The sequence below is a fragment of the Triticum aestivum genome, chromosome 1B (genome assembly GCF_018294505.1).
Source record: "Triticum aestivum cultivar Chinese Spring chromosome 1B, IWGSC CS RefSeq v2.1, whole genome shotgun sequence".
NCBI lineage: Eukaryota > Viridiplantae > Streptophyta > Magnoliopsida > Poales > Poaceae > Triticum > Triticum aestivum.
Genome location: NC_057795.1, coordinates 602407730 through 602416045, shown reverse-complemented (window position 1 = coordinate 602416045; position 8316 = coordinate 602407730). Strand labels below are relative to the sequence as shown.

Sequence of the window (8316 nt, the reverse complement as noted above, 5' to 3'; positions counted from 1 at the left end):
CAACTGAATATGATGTTATAAGAATGCGAGAGAAGAGAGAGATAAAAAAAGATATTATTGTTATTGAATATTTTTACTGCTACTAGATGGATGCTTGTACCATAGTATGCTTGTGTTGATTTCTCACAAAAATAATTTATGCTTGTCTTGACCATTTGTAAATGAAAGTATTAAACTTTTTGAAATAATGGGTGAATTGGTAGTCATAAAAAATGGTAGTTATTAGTAGTATTAAATATAAGAGAGAGAATATAGACAATATGTATGAGTGGTAGAAGAACAGCAATGGCCCAAAGCAGATACGCGAAACAACAACCAGGATCCAGGAAGTCCAAGGCAAGGCCTCTAAAAAGAATTTGCTCCACACAAGAAGAAATCAAAGACATTTTTACAGCAACGTAACTAGTCCTGTCAAATAGTACACGAATTCAAGAAGGAAACGAGCTTACCCAGTAGGAGCATGACTGGCACGACCACCGGCAGTAGAGGCGAATGACAGAATCGTCGGTGGAAGGAAAAATCGAGCACGGCAAGTAACCTGCAGTGCAAACCATGCGTCAAATATAAAATTGCAACCTAATTTTCCGCCACACACCAATATATGAGTCCCAATCTAAAAATGTAGAGGCAGACTAGGCCAAGACACTAATATGAATCTCAATATAAGGGTACAATGAGCACTGAAGATTTTTCAGCATGTACCATACATCTAGAATAACATGAGTAGCCCTCTGCAATTTGGTCAAGCAGGTAATACTAAGCAGGTAATACTAAGTTAGTAGAAATCCATGTTTAGGATATGGCTGTGGCTGGGTTTGTGAGTAATGATCGACATGACACTTTTATAAATAACGATCTAAAAATGTTTGTGGGTGTCATGGGTTTATAGGAACAACTTGCTTCCATGTTTGTGGCTGGAACAAGTGTACATCAGAAACTTTAACTACAACACTGTAGACATGTACAGGACCAAGTAAAAAATCAGAAGTGGAACAGTGGCCGTCTTTAAGTAAAGCAAGCACCAGCCAATTACATATAAGTTTGTATTCATCCTCAGCACTATCCAGGACGGACAGACTGCAACATGTGCTGTCCTTCGACATTGTATGGAAGCATGGAGGAAACCTCGGCATTGCACTAAATAAAGACACATTAGTATACAGGAAAAAGGATAGATAAAAAGACACATTAGTACACATAAAAAGGGATAGAGGAATAAAGTTCATGATAAATTGAAGCATGAGTATTCTGAATTAGTGTATCACCAAACAAAGTATTTTTCACATAAATAAAAATGTCTGGAAGTTAAAAAAAACAGTCATGTTGCGAGTGTTTACTGATTCACAGTATCAATGCCTAATTAGTTGCCACCAAGAACAGGCTAAATCATACAGTCCCAACCAAACCATCAAGCGGTCTCTGACAAAAGAGCACCTAAAATTCTGAACAATAAGCATTAAGCAGGTTAAAAACTTCTGAAGGGAAAACAATTATAGAAACCGACTCCAATCGATTGATAAGTTTTAAGAATACAACAATCTAGTTGACACAATGTCAGCAGGAACGACCGCTCATCTTGACACGAGCGTCACATGGACTTTCACAATCTAACAGTGAAAGGAAACAAGTCAAGGTATCGAGTAGAAGAGGAAAAAGGCATCGATACTGCCACTGACCTCCACATCCAGATCCATGGCCCTCTATCCTCACAACATAATGCCAAGCATATCACATCTGCCTCCTCTATCTCTGTTTGCCGTCCTCGACAGAGAGAAACCACTTCCCTTCCCCTATGCCAAGTAATATCATTACAAATAGGATCAGAACGGGACTTGAAACTACAGTGGTTGGAGAAGGTGAAGAGAAGGGGAGTTATACCAGGCACTGACCTTCTGGGAGCTGGATCAGCAAAGGGTCTAAAGGGTCGCAGTTAAGGGACGATGCTAACGGCGAACAACCATGTGTGCTTGTTCCCATGGAACCTCTCTTCAGCTGTTGCTAGGGAGTCTCGTGGAGTAGCAGGCTGAGCAGCTCATCCTGGACGGCAGCAACAACGCCGTGGACGACTCGACCAAACAGCGAACATGTCGCCACCCACCGATCCAACTGCGAGACGAAGAAGGAATCAGGAACATGTAAGTGAAAATAATGTGGTTATCCCTGGAGCCCTATGAATAATCTAAGTGAAATAGGAGATAGTCTGTGATTAGCATATGCTTAAAGAAAACATCCTTGATAAAAACAACAAAGCAGCAGTAGTTTATGTTATAAGTTTAGGCACATTAGTTTTCTATCATGATTTGTCCAATGGAAGCAATGTGGCATTTAAACCTATTCATGGTAGCGGTCATCGTCTCCTAATAAGGTGCCAGACAATCAGGAAAACCTACAATATTGAAGGTTAAACTTTCTGTCATATTCCTCTAAATTTAATCCAATGTCATTATCATTTTGATATATTCGGTTATTTTATAATTTAGAGCCGACGATGCTTAAGATCCAACTACAAAAAAGGAGGACTTGGCCTGACTTGAACTATCTGCTAGGCAGCCGTTGTCTACCACCACCTCAAATAATGAAAGTAAGCATGTTAATTGGCGATTTTGAAAAGTCAGGTTACTTCCACTAACCACATCTCCATCATTTTTTTTGGTCTGGCCATGGCGTAGATCCATCCATGTTGTACCTTTTTCCATTTCCTTTTGAGTATTATATTTTGCCAGACAAAGCAAAGGCCATGCTTCACAGTAAAGCGCTAACAAAACAACAAAGACAAAGAAGAATCTCTTCTTTGGAACCTAGCCAGACCTAAAAATCTTTCTTTGATAGCAAGGTACCAACAAAACAACAAAGACCAAAAAAACTCTTCTTTGGAATCTAGCAGAACTGAGGCTCCTCCACAAAAATAAACAAATCAAAGAAGAATCTCTTCTTTAGAACCAAGTCAGACATGAATATCTCTCTTTGACAATAAGGTAATAAATAAACAATAAAGACCAAAAAATCTCTGAATGTGTGATCTACTAGACTTGAGGATCGTCCCAAACCTGGCCAAACGGGCCGGCCCGGCACGGCACGGCCCGGCCTGTGCTAATCGTGCCTGGCCCGGCACGGCCCGCCATGGCATGTTTAATAGCCGAGCCGCGCCGTGCTGGCCACGGGCGCTGCTCCTTGGCCCAGGCATGGCTTGATTAGTAAACGGGCCAGCCCGATGGCCCGTTTAGCACGCTGGGCTGCACATTTTCAGCCTGCTGGGCTGGTTTTTAGGCCTATTAGGCTATATTTTAAACGGGCCGTGCCGTGCCGGCCCGCGTGCCTAGGCACGGCCCGTTTAGCCCGTGCCGTGCCTGGCCCATGGCGGGCCGTGCTAGCATGCTTGCGGGCTGGCCTGTTTAGCCCGGCCCGTTTGGCCAGCTATAGATCGTCCACAAGAATAAACTAAAAATCCTACGAGGCTAACAAATGACATTAATAAGAGCACAAGCAAACACAGGTCTGGAGGACTGAGAATAGAAGAAGAAAAGAGATCGACCTGCATATTGGCGACCGCAGATGCAGCAGGACGAACCGACCAGAGCCACAAGCACCCGCAGCGGACCAACCTGCAAGGGAAAACAAGCAAATCAAGGATGACCTCCTGACAACTAGAACTGGGATGCTAAAAAACAAACGAGCACATGCAGATCAAGTGTTGCAGCAACAGATCCGACGCACATACAGCTAGAACAAAGGATCTGCAACCAACTCATTCTGAAACGAGTAAAGCATGGCGGCAGCAACAAAAGAAAAGTGGATCCAAGAGAAGATGCCACCTTAACCAGCGCGGCGGCGCACCGACGCCATCAAACCCACAACCCACAATCCAATGACAGATATATTGCATAAGCAAGTCAGATAACCATGAGTTGTAACATAATGTACAGGCAAGTGATCGGTGACACACTAATAAGTATGCAGTGGATCATGAATATTAAAAGATATTAAATTTTCCTTGCAGCAGGTAGCAACTAACATAGTATGCACTTGAACAACGCAGGCACATAGCAACATAGAAGTAAGGGGATACCTGCAGGCCACACTTTATATGATGCAGGGATAGGCATATCTTTGATTCCAGGGAAGAGTCTTCACCACCAGAGAGAAGCAATATATGAGTCACATCTTCTTCTTCTTCTTCCCCGCAGCTCTAGAGGACTGCAACTCTGCCCTTGGGATCCAGCTCCCCCTGCAAATGAACAGACAGACACACGTAATCGAATCTCGAGCGGATGAACAGATAATCTGAGAGAGAGACTGTGGAAATGGGGGAAGTGGAAAGGGCACTCACCATTGTCTTCTCACCGTGGATCAGACGCGACTCAGCACGGGTCGTCTTCTTCCTGAAGATGCACGAAGATGAGGAGGCCGAGGCGAGCTGGTGGCGGCCGGATTTGGTGGAGAGGCACTCAGTGGGTGCCTCGCGTCGCCCTGTGCCTCTACCCCCGCCGCTTCGGGCCGTAGCCGTGCTCAACACCGCGCCGCCGCGCCCGGGCTCGAGCTCGACCACGGCCGCCGTCGAACAGGAGCAAACAAGGCGGTACTTCCTGGAGGCGAAGGAGTCGGCGGGCCGGCGGCCAGCGGTGCAGGGGGGCGAGGAAGAGAGGAAGAGCACGAGCTCTGGAAGGGGAAGGGGCCGGCGGCCAGCGGTGCGAGGGGGCAGGGAAGAGAGGAAGAGCACGAGCTCTGGAAGGGGTAGGGGCAGTGGCGGCTCCCCTCCGTGAACATGAAGAGGGAGGATGACGATTGGGGAGAAACCCTATGGGCATTGGCTTTTATACCCCGTAGCGAAATTACGAAAATGCCCTCGGCGGGGGACAGGAATCACACGCGGTGGCATAGATATTTCACCGGGCGAGGTAACTATTCATTGCTACAGGGTCCGGGTTTCGATCTGGCGGCCCAGATAGCTCGGGAGCTCGATCCGATGGCCAAAAACGCGTCAAGAGATTCTATCCGACGGTCGAGAGTCCCTAATCGTTGAGAGAGCGCGGGAGTGACTGTCTCCCTTATTTCTCGATGAGGTTTCTAAACTAGTTATAGGATAACTAATTTAGAAGCTCAACAAATTTAGAGCGCGGCTTTTTTAAGCTGTGGAGAGGGCGAGGGGCAACTTATTTTTTAAGCCGCCCAAAAGAATTAGCGCTAAAGCGCAATCTACCAACCAGTGCACAACCCCCTCCCACCTGGGCTCGGCCCACTTCCTTTTTTTCGCGACAACACATTTTCCGCGCAAGCTAACAGTTTGTATGTGAAACGGGCCAAGCACCGCTATTCATTTCTTCAGAAGGGGTCCAGCTGTGAAGCTTCTAGCAGCTCCCGACAGGTTTGCATATCCTAACAAGTTGATGACTTCTGGGCGTGGTCTGCTGATCCTAGAGGTTTGTTCTCTCTGTAGTCTGCATATAAACTCATATATGGTATAAAATCAGGAACAGAAGCGTGGATGGAAAGCACCGAGACATCGTCTGATCCGGCGCTAGAGAGGAGGGGTTGGTCTTCTTTGTGGAGTTTGCAGGTTCTATCAAAGTTGAAGGTGTTCACTTGGAGATTGGCACAACACTCATTACCTACCTATGATCTCTTGAAACACCGTAAGATGGCGCCTAGTCACGTCTGTGCAATCTGTGGTGCAGAAGATAACTGGAGGCATGCACTACTAGACTGCACACTTTCAAGGAGCGTGTGGGCATTATCTGATGATGAGCTGGTTCAACACATGTGCATGAGTGGAGAAGAAAACGCAAAGGACTGGCTTTTTGTAATGAGCAGCTCTCTCTCGCAAAAGGAGTTGACCACCATGATAGTCACGTTGTGGGCTATCTGGTATGCCATGCGAAAAGTGATTCACGAAGGAATCCTACAGACCCCTTTTACTACAAATGCGTTTGTGCAGAGATTTTTGTCTGATATCCAAGTGATTGCAAAACCCACCAATAGAGTACGGATGCCACCTCCACCGAAGCTGACTGGATGGGTAAAACCTCAAAGGGAGCACCTGAAGATCAATGTCGATGCTGCGACATCTAGGTCCGGAGGATTTGGAGCTGTTGGAGTCGTCTGCAGAGATGAGACATGACTTTTTCAGGGGGCTTCGTCACTTAAATTCATGCACATTGAAGATCCCGAAGTTCTTGAGGTCTTGGCAATAAGAGAAGCTCTAGCACTAGCAACTGATCTATACGCGTCGAGGATTTCAATCGCTTCAGATTGTAAGGCGACAGTTAAGAGTGGAGCTTCATCATCTTGTTATGGAGCTGTGGTGCTTGAGATAGAACAATCATCTAGGAATTTTATTTCTTGCATTTTCTCACACGAATTTAGAATCTCAAATGTTGAGGCCCACATGCTTGCAAATCATGCTTTAACTCTGGGTACCGGCCGCCATGTTTGGCTAGGTCACCCTAGAGATCTTTGCTTTGTCCCTGTAAACTGTGTGACGGATGAATAAAAAGCTTTGCGAGTTTGCTAAAAAAAAACTCCCGGCAGGTTTTGGAAAGCTCCTAGAAGCTTTTGACTTTTTTTTCCTTTTTTCCATTGTAGGTTTTCTCAACGGTTTTTTTTTTCTGTTTTTTTATTTTTCCTTTTCTTTTCTTCCCTTTTCCTCTTTTTTATTTTGCACTTTTACTTTTCTTATATTTTTCTTTTTTTAAGTGCATGAACTTTAAAAAAATTCCTGAACTTTTTCTCCCATTGGTAAACTTATTATTTCATTTTTCTATGAATGCTTTTTCCTCAAAATCACAGCCTTTTTTTCAATTTTGTGAACTTTTTACCCTCAAATATGTGAAATTTTCAAATCTGTAAACATTTTGTCGAAAATTATGAACTTTTTTTCTCCAAATCATGAACTATTTTTCAAGTCCACGAAACACGCGAACTCTTTCCAAATTCATGAACTTTTTCTGTACTCGTGTAGTTTTGTAAGTTTGTGATTTTTTTTTCAAATTCGTGGAACACGTGATTTTTTTTCAAATTCATGATTTTTTTAACTCGTTAACTTTTTTGAGTTCATGAACTTTTTATTAATCCACGACTTTTTTAAATCATGTGAACTTTTTTTGGACCCATTAAGTTTTTTCAAATCCATGATTTTTTTAATCCCACGACTTTTTAACTCGTGAAATTTTTTCAAGTTCATGAACTTTATTAAAGCCATGTTTTAAATTTGTGAACATTTTTTGTTCTTTTTAAAACATAACATTTCCCTCAAAAAGTCAACAGTCAAGCGGTCAACGATGGAGCGGTCAACCACCACTAGTGAACCGGGAAAATCAGGCGCCCCTATTCCTTTTTTAGACAAACTGGGTGTCCCAATCCAGGGTTGCCTGCTTTCGTGGGCTGCCCATGAGGGGCTGTTGGTGAGCGCCGGTTCCCCTACCTGGTGCTTAAGGCGCTAGGGAGGAGGTCTGGGTTTTCGTCGACAAGGTCGAAGGTGGAGAAGACATACACCGGTCGTTTATGTGTTGTCGTTGTGCCTAGGGCAGTTCGGGAGGGGGAAATTGTCATTGACTGCTAAGATTAAAACGTATACATGTGGGTCCTCTCAGCTGCACCCTATGATCGCGCGCACAATGATCTCAGCTGCACCGTTCGGGAGGAGATTGTGTGGTTTTGTCTCTTTGTTTGTTGTTTTATACTGTAAGACATTGATCTGTATATTATACAATTTCTCAATTTAGATGGAACAAGCACATGTGCATGATATCAGTTTTGTCGTCACTATTTTGCATTAGGCATGATGCGCTAACTTAATTTATCATCAATTGCACATGTCTAATTATGAACATTGATACATCTATTTTGCATCATGTTTTTCCTACTGTTATTTATATTATTTTAAAACTATATTTCACTTTTAGGTGCCATTCTAATGTCTTTTCTCTCCTAAATTGCAAGTTTTATCACAAGAGGGAGACTGCCGGCAACTGAAATTCTGGATCTGAAAAGAACTACAATAGAGATAGCTATTCTCCGAAGCTCCAAATGACCTGAAATTTTATGAAGATTTATTTTGAAATATATAAAAAATACTGAAAGAAGAATCATCAGGAAGGGACCCAGTAGTGAGCCAGAAGCTTAAGTGGCGCGCCCACCCCCTGGGGCACGCCACTTGAGCTTGGGGGGCCACCAGCAGGCCTCCGTGGCGCATCTTATCCTGTATGAAGCCATTTGCCCCTTCTGCTCCCGATGCGGTGTCAGATCCGTGCATCCCAGTGCTGGTGAAGCGCCTCCGCATTCAGGTGCATGCTGGGTGGACCCTGGGTCGTCGTCTGCCCT

At 44.2% G+C, this 8316-nt stretch overlaps 1 long non-coding RNA gene across 1 annotated transcript; it reads right to left on the bottom strand.

Annotated features, from left to right (window-relative positions):
- Nucleotides 1–1877: 1877 nt before the first annotated feature.
- Nucleotides 1878–4201, bottom strand: LOC123096784 (uncharacterized). The gene is made up of 3 exons (XR_006446702.1): nucleotides 4067–4201; nucleotides 3533–3602; nucleotides 1878–2106 (listed from the first exon to the last, which is right to left on the bottom strand). It is a non-coding gene; the product is annotated as an uncharacterized lncRNA (long non-coding RNA).
- Nucleotides 4202–8316: the final 4115 nt, after the last annotated feature.